Source organism: Bidens hawaiensis, unplaced genomic scaffold (assembly GCF_021521415.1).
Source record: "Bidens hawaiensis isolate Kalapana, Puna unplaced genomic scaffold, B.hawaiensis_p1.1 tig00011081_1, whole genome shotgun sequence".
NCBI lineage: Eukaryota > Viridiplantae > Streptophyta > Magnoliopsida > Asterales > Asteraceae > Bidens > Bidens hawaiensis.
Genome location: NW_027491856.1, coordinates 360,702 through 383,813, shown reverse-complemented (window position 1 = coordinate 383,813; position 23,112 = coordinate 360,702). Strand labels below are relative to the sequence as shown.

Below are 23,112 nucleotides of genomic sequence, written 5' to 3'. Positions count from 1 at the left end.
TTTAATATTTTAATATTTATCATTAATGTTGTAACAATTCCATGTACAAAAATGAAACCACGTGCGCAATTTTCATTCTATAATAACGTGAGGATTCATATGAGCAACAAGTTATCGCTGAATTTGAAATCAAACAAGTCAACTCAGCTTAATATATTTATTTCTGAAATTTGAGCTTCAGTTCGGCTTGTAAAAAGCTCGAGTTAGCTCGTGCTTGACCAACCAACTTATTTAGAATATAATTACTATTCTAAATAGCTCGTGCTCGAGTTAGCTCGTGCGATTCAAAAAGGAGTAACGGCGCAGCTTGTTGCCCGCTTGCCTTCTGTTTCAATGTAATCCAATACATTTTTGTACCTTTATTTCACATAATTAATAATAAAACATCATATTACTATTTAATGTCTTAAGTGAAAGTAATATTAAAACTAGGGCTCTCAGTATTCTCTATTGTTCTTATCATAATATATGGCCTAATTTATAAGCGAAATTGGCAAATAATATTAAAAATCGGGCTTAATTAGACTAATCAAACGGAAGACTTTACCTTGCCTTGAGTTCGGCTCATTTATAAACGAGCCAACTTCGAGTGGCGAGCTTTGGAACAGCCCTATAAGATGGTTTGCTTTCTCGGTTTTCAACCAGTTTTAGCCAAATCATAACCAAAACAGAAAATCAAGTTAATCAAACCAAAAAAGCCCCTTGTGTGGTTCGGTCGATAAGGTTTCAGAGTGATCATCCTCTTTACTCTTTAGGCTGTCCACAACAGATAACACTAGTTTAGTTTTTAACCGTTTAATTTGTTTTGTAATTTTAGGTTACGTTACACTTGTCTTATTGTTATATAATCCAAACTGGATTGATATATAAGTTATAATTATTGAGGATAGATATTCTGCCCCCCACCAATTTCACTGTTCGGATTATGTTGTTAAAATCTTGAAAAGAAAATAAATAAATAAATAAAACAATTCTACACAATGAATTGGAAATGGATTAATCTACTAAAATATGTGGAAAATTGAGGATGTGTACGGCTGAAATAAAATCACACCAAACATTATATTAATGGAATTCTTGGTTGGATTTAAGCATGACACGTATGCACCCATTTGCATTTAACCGTGTTAACACCTCATCATTTTTATCCAATTATTATATAACATGTCATGACACGTAATACTTGAAAAAGGAATTTACTCACTCCACGAAAAAACATACCATATATAACTAAATTAAATTATTGTATCAATAAAAATATAAAATATTAAAAGAGTTAAGACAGTGAGAGGTGGCAGGTACATATTATATATAACTAAATTAAATTATTGGATTTGATTTGACTCAAACAAGCAATATTAGAACAGCCCCCACGTGACCAACTTGCCGGCTTGCCCCCAATTTTTGTTTCTCACCTTGAACTTTTAGACCACTCTCTTAGAGGAAGGAGAAGGGCGCTATGAAGGAGGGAACACCGTCGGAAGGCGCGGTGGAGGCGGGCACGGAGGGTGGAAGCGGCCATTCAGACGACCGGCGTGGAAAGAGGCTCCCAGGCCCGTCCCTGAGAAAGATAAAAAAAAATTAGGCCTCGTGTGAGACAAAATTTTGGCCCTTTCCACATAATATAAACTCATCAATTATATATCAAAAACCACAATGCGAATGCAATTGTTATAAAATGAACAAAACAAGTAGTGTGGTTTTCAATGTATTTGCATTATTTGGATCCACTTGTTCGGGTTCGATAACATTTTAGAATGTTAGAGCATTCTCATTCAACCCTTAATTTTATATGAGGGGTGTTTTTATAATTTAGAGAGTGATTTTGGGCGTTGTGAGTGAAGAGTTTTTATATTTTAGAAAAAAACAGTGATTTTTCAGTATATTTGAAAAGTTACTGTTCACCCCCTATAATTTTTTAATATTTTTTAAGTGGGTGTGAGTGAGAGAAAGAGAAAAGTTAACGATAAATGTATAAAAAGTATTATTTAATTGAAATTGAGAGAGAAAATATAGTGAGTTTTAATGTAATTTTTTGTTTAGGGATAGAGGGTTGGATGAGAATGCTCTTACCGTTTAATATATACGTGTCTTAATGCTACATTAATATTAATTTATCATATGATATCTTGAGAAAAATGAAAGGCTTAATCGAAATTTCAAAATCAATAGAGAAAAATGATGTCCGTATGTTAATTTACTTGTTAAATACACCAAATAACATTTGTGTTATATAATGTATATATTGTCTTTTGAATTGTATCGAAAAATCAATTATAGATAGCTTAATGAGGGTGAAATTAAATAAATATGGAAAAGTAAGGGGAGGTAAATTGTAAGATGTTTACTTGTAATTGTAAAGCATTGTATGGCAAGTTAGAGGATATATATATAAAATGTAAATACATATGAGTATGTGGCTATGTGCCGTGTGCGTATAAGAGGAATAAATAATCAATTTATGTAATAGCCTTTGAGCCCCAATGAGCTTTTGGGCGATGCACAGCCCAAAACCGGCTCTGGAGGCTCTCCCTCTCTCCTCCTATCTAACATACACACAAACATATATATGCATATATATGTATATATATATATCGGGGAAATCTAAAATGAAACCCACTTACGTTGTGAAAAACTCGTGAAAACCCTATGTAACATCGTTTTTTTTGTTACACACGTAATATATGTTGTAACATTTAATACAAAATATCGAAAAATAAAAAAAAATTGTTTTGCTATTTTTTAATATTTTTTTTACTAATTTTTATATATGTTTTACAGGAAAGAGAAAAAGTTATATGTATATTTATATTTTTTATTAACTTTAATTGTGAACCGCAAGTTTTAAACTCTAATTAAAAACATGTGGTTAAGAATGAGTTTTTAGATTTTTCACAACTCAAATGGGTTTTTATTTTAACCTTACCTATATATATATATATATATATATATATATATGGGAGGGGTTTTTTTAGAACCATGTTGAGTTTTAAGAACTTAAGAACTCAATCCTAGACCACACATTTAATTAAATAGAATGGAATATGTGGTTGAGATTAAATCTGACAAAAAAGTCAAAGTAGGAGATAGAATAAAGATATAACTGGTTACACTAACTTTTTTACGTCCGTTACACATGTGTAAAAAGTCGACTCGGTGCGTAAAAAATTATGTAATTTTTTACGTGTATGTAACTTTAATATATTACGCATGTGTAAAAAAAATTTGAAAAAAATCCCGTTACACTGAGTTCTTTCGAGTTCTTAAAACTCAAAAGGGTTCTTATTTGAAATCTCCCATATATATATATATATATTGGGGCGCCCAAGGGGCATTAAGCTATAGCGGGGCGGGCTTCGATGCCCTGTTTTTTTACAAGGCGATGACGTGGCTCTGTTGATGGGCTTCGAAGCCCCCCGCCATTATAGATCAACGACTAGACCACATGTATTGAGACGTTTTAGAGGGAAAAAAATGTTGGACTTGATTGGATCGAGCAACACGAACAACATCGATATTTGTGAGAATTCCTCACGACTCTTTCAATATTATTAAGAGCGAATACCACACAAAATACAATAGCCCTAAACCATCTATTTATACTAAACCTTAACTTGCTCACCAAGAAACCTAATTAGACCCAAATTAGGAAACCAAATAAATAAATAAAAATAACCAATCTTATTCCTAATTAATAAACTAAACCGACTCAAACTACTTTAAACCGTTATCAAGATTAATCCTTCAAAAAAGACTCATAGCACCAGGCACATCCCACCTCCCCCCCCCCCCCCCCGGGTGCAGGTGCTATAAGGTGTTTTGGGGTCAAAAATGGATTGGGCACTTTGTGCATAGCGTATCAAACTCACATTTTTCTTACAAAAGAAGTCCCTGTCGATAGAGTGGTGGTGAAATGGCGCTATCACCCTTCACCACTACACACGGTCTCGTGAAAAAAAAAACAGAAAAGAAACAGTAACAATGATTTAATATGTAAAAGTAGGGATGGGCGTTTTCGATACCGGTATCGATTGGTACCAGTATCGAATTGGTACAGTCGGTACCGAATCGGTACAAGTTTTTAGTTTTTTGTATCGGTATGGTACTAGTATTTCCCAAATTTTGCACGAAATACCGGTACTGGTACCAAATATTTTAATTTTTCGGGATCATAATTTTCTAGATCGGTACCAGTACCATCCCAAACTTATCCCTACGTAAGGTTTATAATGTAAGGTTATATAGATTCGTTTTCAGGAAAGATAGTATCAGACTCATACTCTAAAGACACGACTCCTCCATTGCTTTAATAAACTTTCACATTGTGTAATGTGTCCGTGTGTGTACATAATGTGTGTTGGTATGTGTATATTCAATCGTTATCGTGCTTGTTTGTTGGTTGTCATGTTCTTGTACATATTTGTTTTGTAGATGTCTTTGTGATTATTAACAAACATGCTAGCGTGTGAATGAATGGTTTTTGCAACACATGTGAAAAGTGTAACGAATGTAATCTATTAATTCAGTGTAATCTAATGTATTTACAATATGTTATAACACAGTACATTACACTACAATATACTAAAGTATAATATAATGCACCCCTAATGGGATTTTTGTAGTCATTGGTATAAAAAAAATCTGAAAAACATTTGACCCAAAAAAAAAAGTAAGTCTTTGTTAATCAAAGCACTTTTTGCAATTAGTCGTATGAACTTGGTTTCTCAGAATTTTCCTTTGAATCTTCTCATCGTTTCCATAGTTTTTCCTTTACGATTCACCTTTTTTTTTCCTAATAGTTTCGATAAATATCGCATTAAAGTGGGGAGAAAATAGTTGGAAATTCTTATACAATTTACTCATTGAATATATGTAATAATAATCAAATATATCAAGGATTTTTTTTTAAACTACCCACAAAGAAATCAATGTCAAAGAAATAGTATTAATAACTTATGACAAAGAAATATATCAAGGAATACATAGATACATGTATATGTGTATGTGAAAATAGGTCATGAACTTAAATATCTAGAGTATCTTAAAGACCCTTATTACTTTAATGGGGAAGGTTCATATGCATTTTAGTCTTAACATGAGAATGTAGGAAATAATAGCAATTTATAAAAAAATGAGAACGTAAGACACAATATCAACTACAATAACAAACTACATGAACAATTATTTGTAATAACAAAGAAAAAAACCTAAAAAATTACAATAAAATAATCAAAATCAAGAATAAAATAATAACAACGAATACCAACATATACTTATATCAGCAAAAGAAAAAATCTAATAATAACAACAAAATATAAATAAGCAAATACTTATAATGTCTCATAATCGAAAATTAGCAAATACGAACAAAAAATAACAGAAAGCACTTGTAAAAATAAACTTAATAATAACAGCAAATTGGTTCTCACTATTTTCATGTTAAAAATAAAATGTATTTGATCCTGTTTCTTACTTTAATAACCTATAAAATCACACATGAACACAGCAATTTTATAAATTTAAAATATTTCAATATTAAATAGGCATAACTTAGCTATAGTCTATTATACTTTGTAAATCACACATCTACATACGTCAATAATTGTTAAAACAAAAATAATATAGTTTATACGTAGTATAAATTTACTTGATTTGTTCGGAAATTTGAGCCTCGTCCGTCCCCTCATTTGTGAAACCTTATGTATGTATTAAGTCCGGCTCCCAACGTCTTCGTCCAAGCTTCACAACTGGATGAAAGGTTAATATATCTAAATTCTTAAATGTTTAATTTATCTTAGGAAATGCATACAATTTTTTTAGAAAATGTGAATGTTTTCAAAAAACGTTACGGGCTTTTTAAATCTCACATGATAGTTGATAATAGGGATGGGCAATTCGGTATTGATACCAATTGGTACCGGTATGGATACCGATTTGGTACAGTCGGTACTGAATCGATACCAAAGTTTTGTGTTTTCGGTATCGATACAGTGTATAATATGCCGGCCTTTCCCGAATTTTATCTTAACCACCGGCACCGTCCGTCCTGGTACCTGCACCGAACTGAGCATTTAGGTACTGGTACCGGTACCAAAAATTTACGATTTTCGAAATCCGGATAATATGTACATGTGTATGTGAAAAAAAGGGACGATGTGGAATAATGTACATGTGTATGTGAAAATAAAGTTAAATATCTAGGGGTGTTAATCGTGTCAGGTTGATAGGTTTCGAGTTGGCGGGTTGGCGTGTTGAGATTCTTCAACCCTAACCCAACCCATATATTTATTTGTGTCTTGTCGACACATTTAAATTCGTTTCGTGTTCGAGTCGTGTTTCGTGTCAAGCCATGTCACATTCATTTATGAATATGAGTAATACTTAATATCTTAATATAGCCTAAACAATCAATTACTCTTATTCATATAAAACATTTTTAATAATTTGTGATAGATCTAACTATTGTGTATTTATCTCTCATTCTCAATTAACAGGATTAGATTCACGTATTTTGCTCAAGATAAGAACAAACGAATGAAAATGATAAGAGAATAGGCGGCTAGGTCTAATAAAATAAATATATTGAAAGTGAATAATGGATAAAAATATTTTAAAAAGTAATGAGTTTAACTTTTAAAAGTTAATAGGTATATGAAAAATTTTAGATCAAAGTATTTAACTTTAAATTTTAATATTTCTTATCTCTAAAATCAAAATATTAATTTCTCTAAAATACGGGTAGTATTTACCCGCTTTTTAACGGGTCACGCCCGGGTTTGCCCGTTCTTTATACGGGTCAGGTGTTGACCTGCTTAAAAATACGGGTAGTGTCAGATAACCAAAAACCAATATATATTTTCCTGCGTTAGATTTCGTACCATGAATTAACAACCCTATAAATATAAAAGATCCTTATCACTTTCAGAATCTATAAAATCACATGTGAAAACTGAATTTTTTTAATTTCAAAATATTTTAATATTAGATAGGTACAACCTTAAATATAGTCTATACTTTTTTTTAACGACTAATTTGGATCATTCACGGACCATTGGAGTATCATCGTGCCACTAGTGGTACCACGCGATCATATCCACCACCAAGCCACTAATTCAGGAGGAAATTCAATATTTGAGAAAAACCCCCTCTTATAAGATTCGAACCCAGGACCTTATGGTCACTAAGTCTTATCCCACCACCAAGATACCGTTGGACTAGAAGTCCTTTTTGGTATCATCACACATATACATAAGTCAATAATTGTTAAAAAAAATAATATAGTTTTATACGTAATGTAAATTTACTTGTTTTTGTTCAGAAATTTAAGCCTCGTCCGCCCCATGTTTGTGAAAATTTATGTACGTATTAAATCCGGCCCCCAACATGTTCGCCCAAGCTTTGTCACTGGATGAAAGGTTAATATATCTAAATTGTAAAATGTTTAATTTATCATAGGAAATGCGTACAATTTTTTAGAAAATGCGAATGTTTTTAAAAAATATTACATTTTTTTAAAAAAAACCTCGCATGATCGTTGATAATGGGGATGAGCAAATTCGCTATCGGTACCGATCGTTCCGGTACAAGTACCGGTTTGGTACCATTGGTACCGAATCGATACCAAAGTTTTGAGTTTTCGGTACCGGTATTTTCCGAATTTTACCTTAAATATCAGTACCGGTACAAAAAATTTACGACAAGATCTAAATTTTTTATATCGATACCGATATAATCCCGATCTCATTCCTAATTTATAAGAACTTTGATACGAGAAGCCCTTCCAGAAAACGAAAAGATGTTGCAAGTAAAAAACATAAGTTGAGGGGACCTTTCTAACAAATATTTGAAAGCTAGGGGTGTTGTGGTCCCTTTAAGGGATGAGGTGGAATAATCTACATCTTACACCCTACCAACCGCAAATATAATAGACCCATTGCCTTTTTCTTGAAAACAACTAATGTTTACTAAACTTATTTAGAATATTCGAATTTGGGTTTTCGAAGGCTCCTAACAAAATGCTGTTCGGAACAGCTCCTTCGGGCTTTCGTCACGGCACGTGAAGGGGTGAAGTTGGGTGAGTCAGGCCGAAGAAACCGATGAAATAGATAAGTAATGTATAACTTGTTTAGCTTAGTGTAGAACCTCAATGTATATAAATATTATTTATATTTTTAAAGCATTATATTTATAATCTTTGATTTAAACAAAACTTTATTATATTGTAAAGTATAAATAAAAACATATTTAAAATATTCTAAAAAATAAGCATTATTTGTTATTAGTTTAAACAAACTTTATGTAATTTTTTATTTTATTCATTCTAGAAAGTAAATTTGCATGATACGAATGGGAATGTGAGATGAACTGCCTTCCTGTTTTTATTAGTAGTTTTACGTACATATTTGTTGTTTTAAGTCTAAATATTGGAAGAATGTCTAGAACTTGGAGGTTTTGACACTCATCAACGGAATACTAGGAATACCTATGAACATATCAGATATCAGCCATACCTGTTAGGTATTGGGTATACTTATCAGTTTATTATATATTTGAGAAGGGTATTGGAGAACTACACCGGATATTGGATATACCTAAATACATTTCTTATAATTATCGTTTTAATATAAGTTTGTTAAAAAGAAAAAAAAGAGTGAATTAGTATACCAAAGATAAAAGAAAATTAGAAAAATTACAAATATGTTTGTATCTAGTGGTAAACTTGGTTATAGGATAATGAAGAAACACTAACCGGACCCCGGGCAGATTACGAGTAACCTGGGGGTTAGATAGATGTTTCCCACGAGGGGTTAGACCCAGAGAAGATGGTTCTTCTGATAACCTGCAAAACAGACACCGTGAGCTTGTCACTGAGAAGGGGGGTTCCTCCTTGTGACCACCCTCCGGCGTGAGAATCAGACTAGATTGCTCTTTAAATATAAGTGTATATTAAGAGATTGCAAGAGCAGATATCAGGTATAATATGATGATACAAGATAAGATGAGATGATCATACCATTTGGGGTATTTATAGCCAAATGTAGGTTTCCAAGGAGGTGTGGCCGGCTGCAACAGTATTCCTGTTCCACCAACAGTGGCCTACGCACGTGCCCTGCTGGTAGTTGGTGGGTAGGCAGCGGCTGATAGTGACCAGGCCTGCTGTGTACTATTCCTTTTCCACCAACTGCCGGCTATGCACGTGGTATGGCAGTAGTTGGTGAGTAGGCAGCGGCTAATAGTGACATACAGTACAGGAGCATGCTGCTCGCCATACTGTTGTCAATAAGGTGCTGTTTGTTTTTGCAGACATAAACTGTCTGCAAGCTGATTTCATCTGTTTTCATGTCTGCAACTGAAGATGTGGTCTGAAGATCTGCAAGCTGAAAATATAAGACTGTTTGTTTTTATAAGCTGATACTGTCTGCATAACTGTCAAACTTATCTCACAAGATAGAAGTCATTTATTTAAGTTACATAGAAAATATAATAATAAAATTGTGGCGGCGGACGGTGGGTAGTGGCGATGGATGGTGGTGGTGGACAGTGGGTGGTGGTAATGGACGGTTTTGGTGGGTGGTGGACGGTGGTAGTTGACGGTGATGGCGTCCGACAGTGGGTGGTGGTGATGATGAACGGTTGTGGTGGGTGGTGGACGGTGGTGATTGGTGGTGGCTGTGATGGATGGTGGTGGTGGTGGTGGTGGCGGACGATGGGTAGTGGTGGTGGATGCTGGTAGTGGCGGCGGACGGTGGGTAGTGGCGGTGGATGGTGGTGGACGGTGGCAGTGGGGGATGGTGGTGGTGGCGTACGGTGGGTGGTGGTGGCGGACGGTGGTGGGAGGAGTGGATGAGAGGGTGGCTTCAAAGGGATAAGAGTATGATTTTTTTGCGAAGATGTTTTAAGCAAGATTTCTTTGCATTTCTTTTAAGATGAAAGAAGATAACTTAAGATCTGTTTTAAGAAAAAAAACAAACAGTCTTCAAGGGTAATGTCTGCGCGCGTGCAGACATTAGCTCCCTTGAAGATGTTTGAAGAAAAAACAAACACCCCCTAAGCTGTCGTATCTTTAGTCAGATCTTTTGCCCATACCTCGTCAGGTACAGTACAGAAGATATTCCCGTATCGTACGGACTGGCTTATTTGGGCGGGAGTATTCCCCCTCCCGCCCTTGTGCGGGATTGTTCCCGGCTTTGCTCATTCCTTCAGGTGACACTGAGTGATTGAGAGCTAAGTGCCTTGTGCGTGTAGCCTTGCTGCGCGGGTGGCCTTCCCTGATGGCTTGTATCCGAGGCTGCGGGGACAGGCGGAGTCCTTCACCATTGGGAGGCATTTCCTGCGGGAACAGCTTGCGTACTGCGCGTAAGGACGTCACGTCTCTGAGCATGGTTGGTCCTGCGGATCCAGTTGGTTTCTGCGCAGACGTTCCTCTTCAAGGTGAGTCTTGCGGGTCCAACTGGGCTCTGCTGGGACCTACCTCTTCAAGTCCCCCCAGTCCAATGTTCTTCTCATGAGTGTTTAATAAAGTGAGGTGAACTTTTGGACTTAAGCAAAGGGTTTTTGAAAAGGGTTTTTTAAGGTTTTCCATGGGGATTCTTCCCGCGGAAGTCCTTGTCACTTGCAGAAATTCCCGAGTTTCCTGCTTGATCTTTGGGTATGATGCGGGTAGGCTGTAACCTCCTCGCAAGTCAGGAGCGTTGAGTCCCACTTGTATGGATTCTCCGTGAGGTTTTGGTAGTTTTAAACATAGTGATCAATTATGTTAAAACCACCAATTCCATCCTGGAGCTTCAAACAACGTAGTTCTCGACGTTCCCGCTATGCGGGGATGTTATTTCCGTTTCCGCAAGCATTGCCCAGAAGATCCTTCTTGGTTTCAATTCCCAGCGGAGCGCTAGGTATGTGAAGGGTTTTGCCTTAACACTGTACCCGCGCTCGTCTTACGGTTACTTTACTTCCAAGGTATTCCTGGCGTCAATTCCCTGCGGGTGCTAGGTATGTGAAGGGTTTTGCCTTTACACTGTACCCGCACCCGTCTTATAGTTACTTGGTTGCCGAGGTATACTTGGCTTCAATTCCCTGCGGGTGCTAAGTATGTGAAGGGTTTTGCCTTAACACTGTACCCGCATCCGTCTTACGGTTACTTGTTTGCCAAGGTTTTCTTGGCTTCAATTCCCTGTGGGTGCTAAGTATGTGAAGGGTTTTGCCTTAACACTGTACCCGCATCCGTCTTACGGTTACTTGTTTGCCAAGGTTTTCTTGGCTTCAATTCCCTGCGGGTGCTAGGTATGTGAAGGGTTTTGCCTTAACACTGTACCCGCATCCGTCTTACGGTTACTTGTTTGCCAAGGTTTTCTTGGCTTCAATTCCCTGCGGATGCTAGGTATGTGAAGTGTTTTGCCTTAACACTGTACCCGCATCCGTCTTACGGTTACTTGGTTGCCAAGGTAAGGGGTATTTTCCCGCTTACTTTTTAATCTTTTTGAATTTTGAATTTTGAAATTCGAAGAGTTGGTGGAAAGATAAGAACAGTCCAAACCTCTGAAACGTCGTGTGACGGAATCTTCTGACTGTGTCAGGACGTGCAGGAAGTTATGGTGACGTGACAGTACATGGTCATTCCAGACGCTTTTTCAGGCGCGTGGGCGCGATTTTTCGGGCGCGTGGCCGCGAAATTAATGGTACGCGTCCTTTCTACAGCTGTTGCCAGCTTGCTTTTCGCCACGTGTCATAGTTTCATTGCACCTTCGATTTCTCTCTCTTCCGCATTAAATGCATCGCATTAATTGCGATTAGTATATAAAGGGGGAGAGGGTTCTTTGTAATCCACACTTTCACTCTTCATCTTAAGAACGATTTCCGGCGAATACTCATCTTTCAGTCGAGCATTCTCTTGAAATCGTTTTCTTCTTTCTGCAAGATGTCTTCACGTGATCTCGATTCTACAGCCGATGACAAGAGTACTGCTGGCGAGTGCCAGTGTGCTCTGCCTGGCGATCTGTATCAGTACATCGTCAGGAAGTTCATGCTCGGGTCTCTCGAGCCTGAGTTTCCTGAACCCCACCAGACGGTGTATGATGCCCCCAGAGGCAAGATCGGGGTTTATGCTGCATTCTTTGTTTATGGGAATCTTAGGTTCCCATTGACAATGTTTGTTTACCGTGTTCTTGAGAGGCACGGTGTGCACCTGACCGAGGTGCACCCGATGGCGATTGCCAAGATTCGGCACTTCGAGTGGGTGTGCCGGATTCTGGGCATTGAGCCCTATGTTGACCGCCTGATGACCTTCTACACTTGGAGGTGCATCCAGGGGTGGTATACGTTGATAACCCGGGTTAAGGGTTTGAAGATTTGCGCAACCGAGCGCAGTCTTCGCTCGTGGAAGGGAGAGTTCTTCTTCATCTCCGCTCGCGCCATCCCCCTTGCCATGAAGTTTAAGAATGGGCAAGCTCTCCCAAGCCTTCACGCCTCCAACTACCAGGAGGCGGAATGGTTCTCGAAGATATCTCGGGTCCAATCTCCGGTTTACCGGTTTGCGGAGTCCGGGATGGTGATGCTGGGGATGAGCCGGGTGTGGAAGGCTGCCGATGCGCAAAAGATCCCAATCGTCCTCGAATACGGTTCGAACTCTGTTCCTTACGGTATGCTTTGTTTCTCTTTGTTATTTTAGAATTTCTTCTAATCTTCTTTCCTGTTTATTTCAGAGGGGAACGACTTGAAGTCGCTCCTGTACCCGCGGGAGGCTTATGGTCCCGCTCGGATGGGTACACGCGCTCTAGACGAGAACGAGTTGCCCATCCTAGAACAAACGGCGGATCGGTTCGTGGAGGTCTATCCGCTAGGCCACGAGATCCTTAGCGCCAGGCGGCCAGGTAAGGCGCTATTCGACCCTCGACCCCTCAATGTTGAAACCTCTGCCGGAATTCCTTTAATCGTATGTTCTGATGAGGAATCCGCAGATGGTCCTCCGTTGGTGCGGAAGAAGAAGGCTGCCGGCGGGAAGGGGAAGGAGAAGGTGGCTTCCACTGCCGATCCGGTGCCTCGGTCTGACTCGGAGACCGAGAGCGAAGAGGTGGCGGGGAATCCCGGTGGTGATAAGATCACCATTCCGGAGGCTGTGACAACTGTCACCGAAGAGCCCAGGATGACGACGGTGACCGGCGTGAAGAGGCCGGCTCCATCGGGTTCATCCCCGCCCGTCCGCACTTTCAGGCTCAAGAAAACCCGTAAGTACAACTTCCTTTAGCTTTTATCTTCATAGTTTAATATCGTTAACACTTATCTTCTTTACGCAGGCGTGGATGTTGACGCATTCCAGGGTGGAGTGCAGAGTACCTCTCCGCCAATGACGGTAGGCTTGGTCAGCCTACCTGAGGCGTCGACCCAGGCGCCTGCGCCTGCTTCCGCTGGTTCAGTTGCTCACTCCTTTGAGCCGACTGTTCCAGCTGTGATGACGTCCTTGTTTTTTGCAGTGTCGGATTCCAATGAAGTGTATGTTCCACGATGGAACATACACTTCATCTTTATGTTTTTTGCAGTGTCGGATTCCAATGAAGTGTTTGTTCCACGATGGAACATACACTTCATCTTTATGTTTTTTGCAGTGTCGGATTCCAATGAAGTGTATGTTTCACGATGGAACATACACTTCCGCTTTATGTTTTTTGCAGTGTCGGATTCCAATGAAGTGTATGTTCCACGATGGAACATTCGCCGAGGAACAACCCGTCGCACCCCTGTGGAGTGCGTGGAGTGGGCTCGTCACGCTGCTCCTAGTGGTGCGTTGGGGGAAGCCATGGCTAGCTACCAGGAGGGTAGGCTAAGCAATGAGCTTCGGGTTCTCCTGGCCCGGATGCAGCCGCGCGTCGAGCTGCTTTGTCGTGAAAACGACAAGTTAAAAGCAGCTCGCGTTAAAGAAGTAGCTCAGGCGCGGGCTGTCCGGGAGGAGAACCAAAAACTTACCGTAGTGGCTGCGGAGAAGGAGAAGGCCTTCAAGGCCCTCGAGGTTGAAGTTCAGGCCCGGCTCGAGGCCCGTTCCAAGGCTGCCCAAACTGTTAATGAACAGCTTCGGCTGGCTAAGGAAACTGCAAGGAACGCAACCGAGAGGGCCACCAAGGCTGAAGCTGTTGCTGAGCCTCTACGCGTGGAGAATGAGGAGCTTAAAGCCAAATTAGAGGCTCTCCAGCAGGCTCATGATGCCTTGGCGATGGAAGACGCCAAAAAGCTCCAAGAAATCCTGGACCAGAGGGGGGTGCTTGACCATGCTGAGCGTAAGCTAAAGGGCGTCGAAGAGGCTGCGGCTAAAGAAGTGTTGCTTGCCAACCTCAACAAGAGTGAAGCCGATCGCGCCCGTAACGAAGCTCAAGCTGCCCTCCAAGAAGCCATGGTTGCCAAGGAATGGCTTCTTCGAGAAGCGTTGTCTCAGGTAAGCTTTTCTTGTCTTTACGCTTTTCTTTGTAAATAGAAAAGGTTTTGACACTTGTATATTTTCTTGTAGGTTGTGCATCGGGTCTTCTCAGAGACCTCTTATGATGATGCTATGAGCGCAGCCCTCAACGCTTCTCACGAGGATGGGGAAAGGGTCGGCTTCCTGCTTGGTCTAGGGTTCGTTGAGAAAGGCATCCCGCCTTCCAACTTCCCTTTGTACAATGTTGATACTGAAGCTGTTTACGACCAAGCAGTGAATCAGTACGCCGCCTTCCCGCATCCGGTGGTGGAGAAGGTGAATCAAGTTGCTGCTGCTGATGATGGGTTAGCTATCCTTAAAGCTTTCCTTGAACTGCCACGATCTACTGATGGTGCTGGTCCAAGTGGAAGTGGCCCTGAAGCCTGATCCTGAAGATCCCTTCCCACTGCTAGGATAGATTTAGCTTGTATAGATTTATTTTCTTGTAGGCGGGTAGTTACCCGGCCATTCTTGTAATGAATATTTATGAAATATAAATCTTTGTGCGGGTAAGACCGCTACTTTCTCTGGATTCCTTGCTTTATAAACGTTATATGACTTGCATACTTTAGTTTAAATTAGCAATTTTCCAATTGTAGAATAAGTTAACCTTTGAACGTGGTAGATAATAGGTTGAAGTTTTGCTTCCTCTTTCGTAATTGTGCGGGTAGGACCGTCACTTGCACTTAGTAGGATGGCTAAACTTTACCTACGTCTGACCTGCGTGTAGGTTTTCCTCATCTTTTCTGAGGATAAGTTAACCTTTGAACGTGGTAGATAATAGGTGTGAAGTTTTGCTTCCTCTTTCGTGATTGTGCGGGTAGGACCGTCACTTGCACTTAGTAGGATGGCTAAACTTTACCTACGTCTGACCTGCGTGTAGGTTTTCCTCATCCTTTTCTGATGATAAGTTAACCTTTGAACGTGGTAGATAATAGGTGTGAAGTTTTGCTTCCTCTTTCGTGATTGTGCGGGTAGGACCGTCACTTGCACTTAGTAGGATGGCTAAACTTTACCTATATCTGACCTGCGTGTAGGTTTTCCTCATCCTTTTTTGAAATTTCTAAGTGTTTAGGATAAGTTAACCTTTGAACGTGGTAGATAATAGGTTGAAGTTTTGCTTCCTCTTTCGTGATTGTGCGGGTAGGACCGTCACTTGCACTTAGTAGGATGGCTAAACTTTAACCTATATCCGACCTGCGTGTAGGTTTTCCTCATCCTTTTGTTAGAAATTCTGTTTTGAATAACCGTTCGACGCGCGGTTGTTAATAGGTTAGTGTTCAGTATCCTCTCATGATTCATGCGGATAGACCGGCACTTTCATTTAGTGGGATAACTGAACTTTTCCCCTTCAACTGACCTGCGTGAAGGTTTGTCGTTTTTTGGGTTTATGCGGGTTTTGCCGCCTTCCCCATGCAACGACTTTCCACGTAATTATGCGGTGAAAACCGGCATATTAGTGTTGAATAAATTAACCGTTCGACGCGCAGTTGTTAATAGGTTAGTGTTCAGTTTCCTCTTATCATGATTCATGCGGATAGACCGGCACTTTTATTTATTGGGATGACTGAACTTTTCCCCTTCAACTGACCTGCGTGAAGGTTTGCCGTTTTTTGGGTTTATGCGGGCTTTATCGCCTTCCCCATGCAACGACTTTTCACGTAATTATGCGGTGAAAACCGGCATGTCCGTGTTGATAGTTCATAAAAGTATAAATGTAAAATCATCAGCGTCGATGTTTTAAGGAGAATCATTTCCATTAAAAGTGGCTCTTGGCCTTTTCTTTACAAATTTGGAATTGATTTACATGCAAACTGTGTAAATGAGCTCCCTTCCATGTTGTTGGGATGGGAGTGCCATCGAGCCGATACGCACCTGGTTCGGGATCTCGTTCTTTACGCAGCATGTAGTCTCCACATTGAAGCTGGAATTTTATTCGTGTTTTCCCAGCTGGGGTTCTACACGCATCAGCCTGCTCAGCGTTCATTGCGCCACGAGGTGCGCGAGCGTCCCATCTCTGACAAATGCTTCGACCATGTCCTTTACGTCTATGCATTCTTCGGTGTTGTGGCCTTTTGTCCTGTGAAAGTCACAGTATTTGCTCCGATCAGCATTGTGACGATGTCGGATTATTTGAGGCTTTGGCCATGGGAGCTCCTCAGTAGCGAATATCTCGGTGACGCTTTTGGTGAGCGGCGTCCATCTGGAGTTCTTGTTTGACTGTACGTTATCCCTTCCGCCTAACCGATGCTGCAAGCCGGATGAGGTGTCAAAGTTTACCCTTGACTGCCAAATGCCTAGCTTCCGCTTTTTGTTTAATCGGGCGGTAAGGACGTTGTCTTCTCTTGTTTTCTGGGTGTAGAGGTTTGTGCTCTGTGGGAGATCTCTACCCAGTTGCTTCTCCGTTTCCGCAAAGCGTTTAGCTGCTGTCATGATGGCATCCCATGTGGATGGCATGCCATCTTTACCCGTTAAGGTGCGGATGAGCTCTGGGTCGTTCGCGCCCTGAATAAAGGCAGCGCGAACAAGATCTTCGCTAATGTTACCCAGACTTAGCTTCTTCGAATTGAAGCGAGTGATGAAGTCTAGCAAAGATTCGTCTTTTTCTTGAATGCACTTGAGGATTGTCCATTGCTCCTCGGTATACTTTCTTTGCTGGCTGAAGTGTTGGCTAAACTTCTGTTGGAAGTCTGCCCAGTCGTAGATGTGGTTGACCGGTAGACGATCGAACCACGCTCTAGCAGCCCCGACAAGCGTCATTTGGAACATGTAACACCACGTGGGTTCCGTCCAACTACTGACGGTTGCCCCCGCTATGAATCTGTTAAAATGATTATCTGGGTCGGATATACCATCATATGTGCCTATGCTGGACATTTGTTTGGCACTTTTTGGGGCAATTGCTTCTGCCATGTCCCTTGCAAATTTGGACGTTCCTGCATTTGCAACATTTGGTCTGAATGTTTTAGAGAAGTCACGTGGACTTCCACCTGTGTTTTTTGGTTTGAAGGCTTCTCCAAAATGCCTTCTTGGTTGGGAGTCCGTTTCTTTACGCTTCCCTTTTGCCCTATGGCGAGGGTTCGCGTCGGAGTCGGACTCCGAGTCATCGTCCCAGTGTCCTTCGAATTCGTCAGCCTGTTGGACGGAACGCAACCGTTCGTCCAACTCAGCTTGGAATTCCTTTTGACGTGCCTCCGCCCATGCCTTAACCTCATCGAGTGTTTGGCGGGGGAGTCTTGTTCGTTTCTCTAACTGGGTATCGGTGATTCCCAGTGAGCAATTATTTACTGCACTTGCCCCAGCTTGGGTAACTGGGGTAGTGTTCGTAAAATTTACTTCACTTGCCCCGGCTTGGGTAGCCGGGGTAGTGTTTGTAAAAACTGTGTTGCCGGTATTCCCCCCAGTAGCTGGGGTTGTGGTTACCGGAGTTTCTTTAACCATCTTTCTAGAAGTTTGAAAAAACTGGAGAAAAATGAAGTTCTAGCTTTATGCACGGATGGCGCCAATGAAGAAACACTAACCGGACCCCGGGCAGATTACGAGTAACCTGGGGGTTAGATAGATGTTTCCCACGAGGGGTTAGACCCAGAGAAGATGGTTCTTCTGATAACCTGCAAAACAGACACCGTGAGCTTGTCACTGAGAAGGGGGGGGTTCCTCCTTGTGACCACCCTCCGGCGTGAGAATCAGACTAGATTGCTCTTTAAATATAAGTGTATATTAAGAGATTGCTAGAGCAGATATCAGGTATAATATGATGATACAAGATAAGATGAGATGATCATACCATTTGGGGTATTTATAGCCGAATGTAGGTTTCCAAGGAGGTGTGGCCGGCTGCAACAGTATTCCTGTTCCACCAACAGTGGCCTACGCACGTGCCCTGCTGGTAGTTGGTGGGTAGGCAGCGGCTGATAGTGACCAGGCCTGCTGTGTACTATTCCTTTTCCACCAACTGCCGGCTATGCACGTGGTATGGCAGTAGTTGGTGAGTAGGCAGCGGCTAATAGTGACATACAATACAGGAGCATGCTGCTCGCCATACTGTTGTCAATAAGCTGTCGTATCTTTAGTCAGATCTTTTGCCCATACCTCGTCAGGTACAGTACAGAAGATCTTCCCGTATCGTACGGACTGGCTTATTTGGGCGGGAGGATAAGATAATACCATCCCGTTTCACGTTCACAATATTTTTAAAACTAATCTCATTTCTGTCATGAATTAATTATTTGGTTTAAATCTTTTTACTACGTAATATTTATAAAAAAAATATATAAAACTATCCCTACCAACCAAGAGATCATAGAGGTCACGAGTAAAAACTATTTGTATGTGAATGAAATAAATATTACAACCACCAAACCATTACTAAATATTTTCCAGAATAACTTAATGTTAAAAATAAATAAGTTACTTATTTTATTTAATACAAAAGACAAATTCTGAAGTAATTAATAGTTTTGTCTACAACTTAATTAACAAATTCAAGAAAACATGTCTTTTTAATAAATACGTTCAAAAAAATATTAAAACCTTTTAAACTTGATATATTGATTTTTATTAATCTCAACCATCGTCTTTTGGTTGCTGTCAGTCCCAACTAACGAATTATCTTTTGATTGCAGTCAGTCCCAACTAACGAATTGAATGCTGACGGTCCCAACTTTTAACGTATTTGTTCCAACGGTCCGCGACTAACATAATCATAATGTCGTTAGTTGTAGGTCGCCGAAAAAATGTTTTTGACCGGAAAACTCACATTTTTTCCAAATAACTCAATTTTTGTCCCAAACATCTTTATCACTTTGTATCGGTCCTTTAGGAACCATTTCCTAGTAAAAGTCCAAATTATTGAGGTCGCTGAAACCTTAGAACCATCGTTGAAATTGGTTGGTGGTGCTTAAATTGTGGTGGTTGATTGGTGGTGAGTCAATTGGTGGTGGCGGTGTTCGGGTGGTGTTCTCTGGAAAAAAAAAGTGACTTTTCCGATCGGTGACCTGCAACTAACGGTGTTAGAATTTCATTTGTCGCAGACCGTTGGGAACAAGTACGATAAAAGTTGGGACCGTCAGCAACCAATTCGTTAGTTGAGACGGACAGCGACCAAAAGAAGACAGTTATGATTAATAAAAACCAATATTCCTTTAAACTTTAACACTGCATTCTTGAGTTTTTTATTTAAACGTTTGGAAAAACAAAAGATAAAAATAAATTTACTTTTTTCATTCTTGAGTTTTTTTAAAGGTAAGAAAGTGAATGGAAAGAAAAGTTAAAACTTTTTTTCTTCAAAACTTTCCAACTAAATATGGCCTGATTGTAAAGGAAAATTTTATAACCATATACAATACTAGTTTTAGAGCCCGTGTCACACACGGGATAATTCAAATTATAAAATTATAAGTAAAACAAATAATTGTATAGCGTATATGAAAAAAAAATGTATTACATCTATACTTGTATCTATACAATGTGTACATAAATTGATTTTATTTATATCACAAAATTATTTTTTTAAATAAACTTAATAAAAAAATGCTCATTGAAAATCGTTCCCGATAATATTTTATTTCTATTGAAAAATTCATTCTCGGTGCCATATATGTATAATTGAAAGACTTTTGGTTATAAACCAATTTCGGAAATAAAGCTTGTCGTACGATAGTAGTTCTAACCACTAAATTTAAATACAAAAGAAGCGTTACCTTTATTGATATATTTATCAATTTACCACTTATTAAAGAAAAGTAGAACATTAAATTGTAACAATGGATGTTCTTCAAAAGCTATGTTTTTCTGAGCTACATCATGAAAAAGATTATGATAAGTTTCAGAGGGTTTCTTGAATTTGTCATAATGACAACATAAAAAATAACATGCTTCCCATACAACGTTTTGATCACCATTGAAGGAAAAATTAATGTTAACATAAATATTTCAAAATTGATAAAAGTTAGAAGCATTAATAGACATGGAGGTGGTATGTCGAAAGTGTTCGCAGTCTTTTCTTACATTTTAATAGTTGAGGGAAAAATAGGCAGTTTGCCAAATCCCAAACCTTTTGATTATTTTAAAAAATGCCCTTAAAAATAAATCTGAAACCCGAATCATGTTTAAAATTCTAACTTTCATACTTTTGGCATTTAAAAGTCAACACTTTGAACCCATAATAAATTTGACGATAAATCTATTTTGTATTTTCAAACTTTTAAAAATACTCAAAATTTTCATTTTTGACTCTTAACAAATTTTGACCCAAATGTAGTTAACTTGTACCAAATAATCTATTTACCAACTTTTGACCCATAATATCAAATTTAAGTTCTATAAAAAACCCGAAACAATTTTCATTTGAGAAACATGATTTGTTGTTAATTTTGAAATACACAAAGTATTTTGAACTATGTAGTAAAATAATATGTTAATATTTATATTTATAAAAATATATAGATATTATATAAATATAGTGTAATAGGAAAGTGAATAATTATTGATTTATTACATATATTAGGATAAATTAGTTTTGGAGGGAAAAAATTATAAGAATTAACCAAAACATGACAAGTATCCATATTTATTTTACTTTATTAAAATAGGTAGAGGTAGATTACTAATTTACTCTATTATTTCCTTCCAATCTAACTCAAGAATGAGAACATAATTATAAAGTTACAACTTTTTTCATACATTTTCCTTCTTATTTAACTCAAGAATATAATTAACACTTTGTTTTCTTTTCTTTTAACTTGAGAATACATTTTAGGTATATAATTTATTTTCCTTACCCTTATCCAATCATATAATTTATTTTCCTTATATTTTAAACCTGACAATACACTTTAAAGCAATAATCGCTAAGCTCGCTTCCAAAATCCAGACCGCTTCGTACAAATTTCTTTTTATTTTTAAAGCAATTATTTAAAAATACTTTTAATACATATTTACAAAAATAAATTATTGGTGACGTATAATTGAGAGTGGTAGGTATGAGACTGACCCTTTCCCGTCTACAACTCGGTTTCGTTTTCTTATATATAAACCCCAGCCTCTCATTTCCATCTCTCAGCTTGGCCCTCAAATTCACCAAGCTTTACAAATAAAATAAACAACCGCCAAAGATGCAGTCGTTAGCTCCGTCAATAATGCGGACGCCGTCACCGTTACCGTTACCTACCCCCCGCCGACTCGGCTTCACCGTTCAATCAGCCGCCAGCCGTTTCGACTCGGCTAAAACCAATCCCGCCGTATCACCACCAACCAGTAATAATAATAACTTTACGTCAGGTGGAGTCGGTAAGAACCGCACCGATTGGCAGAGCTCGTGTGCAATCCTCGCCAGTAAAGTCGTGTCTCAGCAACACAACACCGAGAAAACCGGCGGCGCGGATAACATAACCGTCGTTAACGGACACAAGACGCTGGATCTGGTACCTGTTGACAAAATACCTAAACCGTTAACGATAACTGATCTTTCACCGGCGCCGATGCACGGCTCCACGCTGCGCGTCGCCTACCAAGGCGTTCCCGGCGCGTACAGCGAAGCCGCCGCCGGAAAAGCTTATCCGGAGTGTGAAGCCATTCCGTGTGACCAGTTTGAAGTTGCATTTCAAGCCGTTGAGCTTTGGATTGCCGACCGTGCGGTTTTACCGGTTGAAAACTCGCTCGGCGGGAGTATTCACCGGAACTACGATTTGCTTCTCCGGCACCGGCTTCACATCGTCGGAGAAGTCCAGCTTCCGGTGCACCACTGCCTGTTAGCGTTACCAGGCGTACTGAAGGAGTATCTCAACCGTGTCATTAGCCATCCACAAGCGTTATCTCAGTGCGAGTTAACGTTAACGAAACTCGGCTTAAACGTGACTCGCGAAGCCGTTGACGATACCGCCGGAGCGGCAGAATTCGTGGCGGCGAATAACCTCCGTGACACGGCGGCGATTGCATCCGCACGCGCCGCCGAGCTTTACAATCTCAACATCCTAGCCGACGGAATCCAGGACGATTCAAGCAACATCACACGGTTTGTGATGCTGGCACGTGAACCGATCATTCCGCGGACAGATCGTCCGTTTAAGACTAGTATCGTGTTCGCTCACGATAAAGGAACGTCCGTACTGTTCAAAGTGTTGTCCGCTTTCGCGTTCAGGAATATTAGCTTGACGAAGATTGAAAGCAGGCCTCACCGGAACCGTCCGATTAGACTGGTGGATGATGCGAATGTTGGAACGGCTAAGCATTTTGAGTACATGTTTTATGTGGATTTTGAAGCGTCGATGGCGGACGTTAGGGCTCAGAATGCTCTAGCAGAGGTTCAGGAGTTCACATCTTTCTTGAGGGTGTTTGGTAGTTACCCTATGGACATGACCCCTTGGTCGCCTTCAAGGGAAGACTAATGAATGGTAGACGTCATTATATTTATTATATGTATATGTATATTTATATTTATATGTTTTTAAAAAAGTTAAAACCCCCATTCTCATAATACATGATTTGTTGTTTATTATTTACTTGTGAATACAAAGTTACCAACCAAACTGCCAAACTCTTTATAAAAAGTCAGTCTCTGAAATATATTTAAATGTGATTTCAATTTTCAATCATGTGGTGCCATTTTCAATACAACCAGATTAATAAATGTTAGATGAACGAAAAAAATGTTTGTTTTAAGTAAAAAAGTT

At 39.6% G+C, this 23,112-nt stretch overlaps 1 pseudogene; it reads left to right on the top strand.

Moving 5' to 3' along the window:
* The first annotated feature begins 21,555 nt into the window (after positions 1 to 21,555).
* On the top strand, positions 21,556 to 22,827 carry LOC143537126 (arogenate dehydratase 1 pseudogene; annotated as a pseudogene).
* The last annotated feature ends 285 nt before the right edge of the window (positions 22,828 to 23,112 follow it).